The sequence below is a fragment of the Podarcis raffonei genome, chromosome 15 (assembly GCF_027172205.1).
Source record: "Podarcis raffonei isolate rPodRaf1 chromosome 15, rPodRaf1.pri, whole genome shotgun sequence".
In the NCBI taxonomy this organism is placed as follows: domain Eukaryota; kingdom Metazoa; phylum Chordata; class Lepidosauria; order Squamata; family Lacertidae; genus Podarcis; species Podarcis raffonei.
Window position 1 is genome coordinate 296519 of NC_070616.1, and position 9437 is coordinate 305955.

The following is a 9437-nucleotide window of genomic DNA, read 5'->3' on the forward strand; positions in this document are numbered from 1 at the left end:
GGAATGGGATTTTCTTATTTTAAGCACTCTCTCTCTCTCTGTGTGTGTGACTTATTTATTTCTTTTGGCTTCCTCTCCGTGCGAATCACCTGGGAAACGTCCCTTCTCCGAAGATGCGCAAGCCCAGAGGTCAGGGGTCGGAAGCGACTGAGGGTGCTGGGGTGCCTGTGTGGGGCTCAAGCTCTCCGTGGCCATTTGACTCTCCAGAACGTCCAAGGAGAGGAAGGCGGGGGGGAGTCTTCCCCATTGGGGTTGGGGGGCTCAGAAGCCGAAAATGCAACCAGCATTTGGGTGGGAGACAAGGAGTCCCCTTTATTCCTGGCCACTGGTGTTTGGGTGGGTGTGTTGACCATTCTGTAGGGAGCTCTTTAAATACTAAGCGTGAGTTAATCGAAACACCCATGTGCCGGCCTCCAAAAAGGGGGACTTTACCGGACAGCAGATTAAGTCCTGTTTCTCACTCCCTCTCAGGACGGAAAAGGCAGAGAGTCTCGTGGCGCTTTGCGTTGTGTTCTCCTGAAAGTTATGCAGCCATCACTGGGCCAAGTTGAGGGTCAACTGAGGGGGGTTTGGCAGTCCAGAGCAGGAGGTGGGTGGGAAAGTCTCTCTCTCTCTCTCTCTCTCTCTCTCTCTCTCTCTCTCTCTCTCTCTCTGTGCATGCATCATCTCCTGGTTGAGTTGCTTTCCCTAATTTTGACCAATCACATGAATTCCATTTTTCTATTTCCAAGCCTAAGTCTGGACCAGGGGCAGAACTTGAGCTGTGATGGTGCTCTTGTTTTATTTCCGTTCTGACCTAACTGAAATGTCAAAATGAAAATGCAGAAGAAGAGACGGCAGAACCCGTTTCTGGGGCTCAACCCAAGCGGTTTGCCATTAGCAATGATCACGACAGCATCTTGCAGCTTGCGGGGCATGGATAAGTGTGCAAGAGTTTTAAGCCCTCAAGGGTGATCCTTCTTGGCACCTGTCAGTTAAGAAAAAGACAATCTCCTTATGGAAGATCGGAGGAATTACCTTGTAGCCGAACGGAGGCACGCAAAAGTCCCTGTCTTCAGCAAGGATGGGGGAAGCAAGAGGCGCCGTATGGGGACTGCTTCTCTACGCAGAGGCCGTGGCTCTGCCAGCAGTTCTCCTCGGCTGCAGAATTGCCGCGGTTTATTTTTTTATAGCGTTAAAAGTTAGGTTGGCTGTGTTGCAAGCAGCACGATTCTCTTTCGTCGGAGGAAAATGATTCACACTGGGCAGAGTTCTTTCCTCCCCACCTCTTCTTTGGGGAAGGGTGGCAGGAGCAGCACAAAAGTCCCAGGTTCAAACTCCCAGGATGAGACCTGCCTGAACTCCTGCAGAGCCATAGCTGCCTGTCAGTGGGGGCAGTACTGACCCGCAGTCTGACTTGGCAAACAGGCAGGTGCTCATGTTCCTCACTTCACTCACGACTATGATGACTGGAATCTTTATTTTTAAAAGAAGGGCTCTAGTGGTCGAGTGCCTGCTTTGGATGCAGAAGGTCCTGGGTTAAATTCTAGGGGCATCTCCCAGTAGGCCTGTCTGAAACCCTGGAGAGCTGCTGCTGCTGCCAGTCAGTGCAGGCAATATTGAGCTAGATGGGCCTGGCTCTGCACAAGACAGCTTCCTCCATTCCCACCATTGGGGTGGTAAGAGGCTCATGATATTCCCCCCTCCAGCCTGGTTTCTGGGATTTCTAGGGAAAAAAGGGGGTCTGCAGGATTTCTTACAGAAACGGCTGCATTCTCCATTCTGTGCCCTTCTATAGTTCTGGTCGCCTTTTCACAAATGGAAAGCTATGTAGAATAATGGAATTGTAGGGTTGGGAAGGACCCAAAGGTTGTCTGGTCCAGCTCCCCACAGTGTAGGGATCCCGCCCGCAGCCATCTCCCCTGGTGAAGAGCCAGGCCTATTGGTGAGAAGTGCTTTGAAGACACGAGGCTGGGAGGGAAAGGAGGAGTCTGAAAAGCTCTGCCTGGGGGCAGCCAGGTGGGACCCCAGCCTCCCAAAGGAGTGGGGGAACACTCCAAATTGCAGCCTCGCTGGTCGGACGGGGGGGGGGGGGATCAATGGTCTGATTCGGCTGAAGCCGCGCCCTGCGTCCCTACTTCATTCATCTCGCTCTGCTCACGTCCTCCCACTCCGTCCGATGGAAGGCGCCCACAAAAGCTCCTGTAATAAGAAGAAGTCTCTTCAGGCGCCACAAGACTTCCACAGAGCCACGAAACGGACATATTAAATGCACAGAAGCTTTTCATTGATTGGGCTTTGGGGAGATAGATTTTTAGCATCACCTGGCAAAACGCTCTTAGGAAGTGTTTTGATTTTCTTTTTTGTGTGTGTCTCTTTTGAGTTGTGGGTGTGCGCGTTCGCATGACCCATCTGCTGTGTTAATAATATTTGAATGCAACGATTTAGCTGCAATTCCTGCATCGCAGTGGGTTGGGCTAGATGTCCTTCGGGGTCCCCTCCAAGTCTACAGTTCTCCGATTCAGTCACTGGGAATCAAGTTCCGGATGTGACATGTTGAGCTGCAGTGCATCATTTGACAGGTAGACGTTAGGATTCCTCCTTGGGGACACGGTAGCAATGTCCACCATATCAGTTCCCCTCTTGCTTAGCTACCAGACTCTTATCAGATTTCCTAGGAACCTGCAAGGCGAGCTGCCAGAGCGCTGAGTGGTCTGCAATGCTGAATTTGGACCAAGAGCATTGGGTAATTATTCCAGGGAAAATAAAATAGGATTTATAATAGCCAGGTCTTCCTTGTAGGAATCGGAGGTGCCTAAAAGAGATTACAGATGAGTGGAGATTTTAAAGGGCCACATATGGGAGAAAGGGCAAACCACGAAGGAAGGGTATAAGTGAGTAACCAGCTCTTGCAGGGAGAAGGTCAGGCGGGCCAAAGCTCTGAAGGAGCCCTGGCTTGCAGGAGAGGTCATAAATTTAAAAGGGTTTCCCCACTGGCTTTATTCAAAGCAAGAGGGAGAATAAGCAAGGAGTGGGGGTGGAAAATGGAGAATTGCTTTTGGGTGACAGGGAGAAGGCAGAGCTGCTTGGTCATCTACGGCCAGTCTCCAGACATGGCTGGGCTCCCATCAGCCAGCATGACCAATGGTTAGGGATGTGCAGCCCACAAATATCTAGAAGGCATCACGGATGCACCTCATCCTTGGGCGAAAGGGGAATTGTTTCAAAACCGTTTTGCGTTTCCACTTACAGATTATGGGGTGTGCTTTTTCCGGGTGGGACGGGAAAGGACTTTGAAAAAAAAGCAAACTTTCCCTGGAACAAATGTTTGCTCTCCTGTAAAACTGTAAAAATGATAAATCGCCCATCAGTGGCACAAACATCCCTCTCCAAACACTTGAAAGTAAACAAGTGATCAAAAATAAACGAGCTGGTGTTTTCTTTGCCTGTTTTTCACTCTCCTTTATTTGAGGACGTCTCTAGAGGATGTGTGGTGCAGTGGTTAGAGTGTGAGGACCTGGGACCTGGGAGAGACCGGGGTTCAAATGGACAAAATCAGGGCAGTGGGGCAAATCTCTTCCCTCTGCAGCAGGCAGGGGGAGCCCTTTCCAGCTGGTGGGCCACATTCCCTCATCAGAAACCTCCTCAGGGCCACATGCTGGTGGGGCGGAGCCAGAGGCAAAGGTGGGCGGAGCCAAGGCTGCATGAAGTCCGTAGCAGGTGACACAGCAGCCCTTTGAAACTCCCAGATTTCTATATGTACACGAACACACAGAGACATATATAAGAACATCACATGATCCCAAAATAGCTGGATGAACCCAAGCACAATTCAAAGTGTTGATGCTGACCTTTAAAGCCCTAAGCGGCCTTGGTCCACTATACCTGAAGGAGCATCTCCACCTTCATCGTTCTGCCCGGACACTGAGGTCCAGCTCCAAGGGCCTTCTGGTGGTTCCCTCGCTGCGAGAAGCCAAGTTACAGTGAAGAAGGCAGAGGGCCTTCTCGGTGGTGGCGCCCGTCCTGTGGAACGCCCTCCCACCAGATGTCAAAGAGAAGAACAACTATCTGACTTTTAGAAGACATCTGAAGGCAGTCTTGTTTAGGGAAGCTTTTAGTGTTTAATAGGTTATTGTATTTTAATATTCTGTTGGAAGCCGCCCAGAGTGGCTGGGGAAACCCAGCCAGATGGGCGGTTTATAAATAAATTATTATTATTATTATTATTATTATTATTATTATTATTATTATTATGGCGGCCTGCCTAGTGCAGCATCCTGTTCTCGCAGTGGTCAACCTCATGCCCCAAATGGAATTCTGCAAATGGGATCTGAGTGCAACATCAAGTCTCCAGTTGTTCCCCATTGCCTAGTATTGAGAGGTAGACTGCTGCTGGGCTTGGAGGTTCTGCTGTCACAATAGACCTCCACAGTGCTTTTTTTCCTAAAGAGGAGTGTTTAGGGGTACTCTCATTTTCCTACTCCTATTGAAATGCTGCGCTTCAATGAGGCCAAACTTGAATGCACAAAATGTTGAGGGTTATGCGTACCCCCAGGAAAAAAGCACTGGACCCTGGTAAGAGGAGCCTGCTGGATCATGGCCACCTGACCTTTGTTTAAAAGCCTCAAATGAATAAATGGTTGGAGGGAAAGGGGGGGTTCCCACTGAGCAATGCCCTCCTTGGAAGACTCTTGCTTTGTCTTGCTCTGAAGAGAGTCTTGGGGAAGAATAAGATGACAACCTGGATAAACTTCAGGGGGTTAGGGCCATCACAAGACCATTTGGGCGAGTGTCCATCTTTCTCTGGGCAGAAATGCAGCCTTTGCAGGCATCGTGGAAAATGTGCAGCTGTGGAGCGAGACAGCCTGGCTTTCGCAAGAACCGATTTGACCTGGGGCTGACACCGCATCCCCTTGAACGGGTAGGCAATCTAAGGCCAGTGGGCTGGATGCGGCCCAATCGCCTTTTCAATCCAGCCCACGGACGGGAATCAGTGTGTTTTTACATGAATAGAATGTGTCCTTTTCTTTAAAATGCATCTCTGGGTTATTTGTGGGGCCTAGGAATTCTTTCTCCCCACCCCCACCCCAAAAAATATGGTCCGGCCCACCACATGGTCTGAGGGACGGTGGACTGGCCCACGGCTGAAAAAGGTTGCTGACCTTGAACCACAAAAGCTCCATGTGTGGTCTGGGGCATGGCTAGACGTCTCTCCATCTTGGCCTCGCCAATCCCTATCTGTAAAATGGGCGTATGAGTGAGCTAACTCACAGGTCTTATCGCTGCCTATCGTAGAATTGCAACACAGCAACCCCAGCTAATGAATCCTTGACAAATGGCCACCTAAGCTCTGTTTAAAGACCTCCAGTGAACTGATGAATCAAAGGAGATTCTGACTCAACATTAGGGAGAACTTCTTGCTGATAAGAACTGTTCAACAGTGGAATGGGCCACCTCAGAAGGCAGCAGACTCCTTTGTTGGAGGTTTTTTAAGAGGCCGGGTGGCCATCTGTCAGGATTCCCTTTGTTGTGATTGCTGCATTGCAGGGGGTTGGACTAAATGACCCCCGGTATCCCCACTCTATAATTCCCATGCACCAAAGCTCTCTCCCCTCCTGTTGTGCCCGGCACCTGGTGTTCAGATGCATCACTGCCTCTGACCATGGGGGCTGGGCACAGAGCACAGAGCCATCTCTAGGTGCCAAGCAAAAACATTCCTTTGGCTAATTAAACCATCTATGTGTGTGTCTGGCATAGCTTTTGTTTGTTACTAAGGTATGTGTTGTATTTTCATTTTATAAACCACCCTTGTGATCCTTGGATAAAAGGCAATACAGTGGTACCTTGGTTTACGAACTTAATCTGTTCCGGAGGTCCGTTCTTAAACTGAAACCGTTCTTAAACCGAGGCGTGGATTTCCCTAATGAGGCCTCCCTCTGCCAGTGCCCTTCCCCCATTCGGCTTTCATTCTTAGACCAAGGTAAAGTTTGCAAAGCTGGACACTACTTCCAGTTTTGTGGAGTTTGCAAACCGAATCGTTCTTAAACTGGACTGTTCTTAAGCCGAGGTACCACTGTACAGTGGTACCTCGGGTTACAGACGCTTCAGGTTACATACGCTTCAGGTTACAGACTCCGCTAACCCAGAAATAGTACCTTGGGTTAAGAACTTTGCTTCAGGATGAGAACAGAAATTGTGCTCCGGCGGCACAGTGGCGGCAGCAGGAGGCCCCATTAGCTAAAGTGGTACCTCAGGTTAAGAACAGCTTCGGGTTAAGAACGGACCTCCAGAATGAATTAAGTTCTTAACCTGAGGTACCACTGGATAGAATTATAATCATCATCATCATCATTAAATGTCAGAGGCTGAGGCGTTTTTGTGCATTCTTCGCCAGCCTGGCTTGCCCTCCAGATGTGTTTTGGCAAAGGCTGCATCCCAAACAGAGGAAGCAGCAGAGAGGCCTCTGAGCAGGCTGCCTGCCTGAATCTGTTTGCCTGGGCTGCAGAATGGGAGTCCCAGTGAATCACCAAAAGCTAGAAAGGGCATGTTTTGGAGGTGGGTGTTGGGCACTGGGACTGGCTGGCATTGCACAATGACGGAGGGCTGACAAAGCAAGTCATGTGTGCCCTGATGAGGGAAACGGTTGGGCAACCCCGTTCACACAAACCGGCAGGAAGAAGAAGATTTGCTCATATATGTCTCTCTTCCCCCCAAGAAGCGAAAAGTTCTTCAGCAAGGACCAGGAGGAACGATGTACAAAATCAGGGCTGGGGGTGGAATGAAGCAGTGGATTCCGTGTTTGCAACAGGGCAAAAGCATATGCGCCGCCCGGGGTTCCTTTTTGCCAAGGACCAATGCTCAGGGCGAAAATGTGCAGAAAGGAAAAGGCGCAGGCCCAGCCCTCTGGAATTCACATGAAAACCATCGCTTCCCTTGCTGGACTTCCTTGTGGTGCTGGCGACGCACAGGCAGCTCTTTCCAAACAATTTAATTCGCTTTTAATTTGAAATATGCCCCTCCCCAATGCTATGAGCATTGCCTGCGAGTTTCTCTTCTGCCAATTGTGTCGCGTACGAATGCAAGGCAGAACGAAGGGAAACAATTGAATTGCGGGGGGTTCCTTCCAACTCCACAAGTATAAGATGTTATGAGGTCAGCTACTAGAGAGAGACGCTTTTGGGTATTGGCAGCCACAGAGGAGTCTTCCAAGTGCCTCTACAACGACCTTCATAGGTGTCAGGTGAAGACTTCACCAGTTGTAAATATTTTCCACTGCTTTTTAAATTCGTTGCCATTCACTGTCACTGGTTTAATTCTGTGTTAGAGCTTAGTTTTCTATTGTATTTTACGTTTTTAATTTTCCCCTTTGCAAACCACCCAGACGCTTTTGCCGTTAGTTATTTTATTTGCAATATTTATATATCACCTAAGCATTGGGACTCACTCTGGCGCACGGGGCCTGCTTCTCCTGGCTCTCCCTGTGGGTTTCAAACACCCTTCCTTCTCAGTGCCGGATTTACGTATAAGCTAAACAAGCTATAGCTTAGGGCCCCACTCTCTTGGGCCCCCCCAAAAAATTTAAAGGAAAAAACCACTGGATATGCATTTCCAAAATATAAGATAAAAAAATAAAACAAAACCTACATACAGTGTTTCTTGTTGTGTAGGCTCCTATTTGTTATGTCAAATGGCTTTAGGTACCTATTAGGTCCATAAATTACAATGTATATAGCATATATTCAACACAAAAAAGCAACAATTTGTTGTTGATAAAGGACAACATCAACCTAAATCTGGCCCTGTTCCTTCTATCAGGAAGCTCAGGTGGTGATTACCAACAGATTGAGGTCCTAAAAATGTCAGAGAGTGCCTGCCTGGAGCAGGCCAGCACCCCATCTATCCCGGCCTCCTGTCCTCACGGCGGCCAATCAGAGGCCCCCAAGGGAAGCCCCAAAGCACAACCTGAGCCCGACAGCAGCAACCCTCCATCTGTTCCCCATCCTATGGTATCCACAGGTAGACTGTCCCTGGTCATGGAGGTTCTGCTGTCAGACTAGACCTCCCTAAGAAAAGCCTGGCTACATCAGGCCAAAAGGGTCCCGTCTAGTCCAGCCTCCTGTTCCCACAGTGGAAATCCATGCGCAGGACTTGTGCGCAACATCCACCGGAAGCCCTTGACTCTGCAAGTGTGTGTGTGTGTGTGTGTGTGTGTGTGTGTGTGTGTGTGTGTGTGTAAGGGGGCTGGCTGGCTGTTTATCAATAAGCAAGTGTGACTGTTGCATTTTTATACCCTTAAACCGCCCTGTGGTCTTCGGATGAAGGGTGGCATATAAATTTAATAAATAGGATTATTTACTTTGGTGAGAAGGCGAAGAAGAAGCACCAGCTCTCAGGGAGCGTCGGTTCTTGCCACACACACTGTTGCGTAACCCTGTGTTGCAACGCTGCTTGCTCATTGCCGGAGATTTCTCCACCAGCTGCTTCGGAGGTCACCAGCTCTTTCTCCCCCTTTTATCTCCTCCCTGCCCTCCATGCTTTGCCAGGCGACCCATAAATACCCCTCCCTTGGGCGGAGAGGGAGGCTCAGAACATCTGCATCTCTGGCAAGCCTCTGTCTCTTTAAATCCCCCCTGGGGGGTGGGCAGGCCACAAGAGAGCCATGTCTGTATCTGTGGGAAACTTGGGAAGGCGGAGATCACTTGACGGCAGGCATGGCCCACGGGAGCCACTAGGAGGAGGCAAAGAGCCACTGGCTTGATGGCAGAAAGTAAGGAAGAATTAAAGAACCTTTTAATGAGGGTGAAAGAGGAGAGCGCAAAATATGGTCTGAAGCTCAACATCAAAAAAATGAAGATCATGGCTGCTGGTCCCATCACCTCCTGGCTAATAGAAGGGGAAGAAATGGAGGCAGTGAGAGATTTTACTTTCTTGGGTTCCATGATCACTGCAGATGGTGACAGCAGCCGCGAAATTAAAAGACGCCTACTTCTTGGGAGAAAAGCAATGACAAACCTAGACAGCATCTTAAAAAGCAGAGACATCACCTTGCCAACAAAGGTCTGTATAGTAAAAGCCATGGTTTTCCCAGTAGTGATGTATAGAAGTCAGAGCTGGACCATCAAGAAGGCTGATCGCCAAAGAATGGATGCTTTTGAATTATGGTGCTGGAGGAGACTCTTGAGAGTCCCATGGACTGCAAGAAGATCAAACCTCTCCATTCTGAAGGAAATCAGCCCTGAGGGCTCACTGGAAGGACAGATCGTGAAGCTGAGACTCCAATACTTTGGCCACCTCATGAGAAGAGAAGACTCCCTGGAAAAGACCCTGATGTTGGGAAAGATGGAGGGCCCAAGGAGAAGGGGACGATGGAGGACGAGATGGTTGGATAGTGTTCTCAAAGCTACCAGCATGAGTTTGACCAAACTGCGGGAGGCAATGGAAGACAGGAGTGCCTGGTG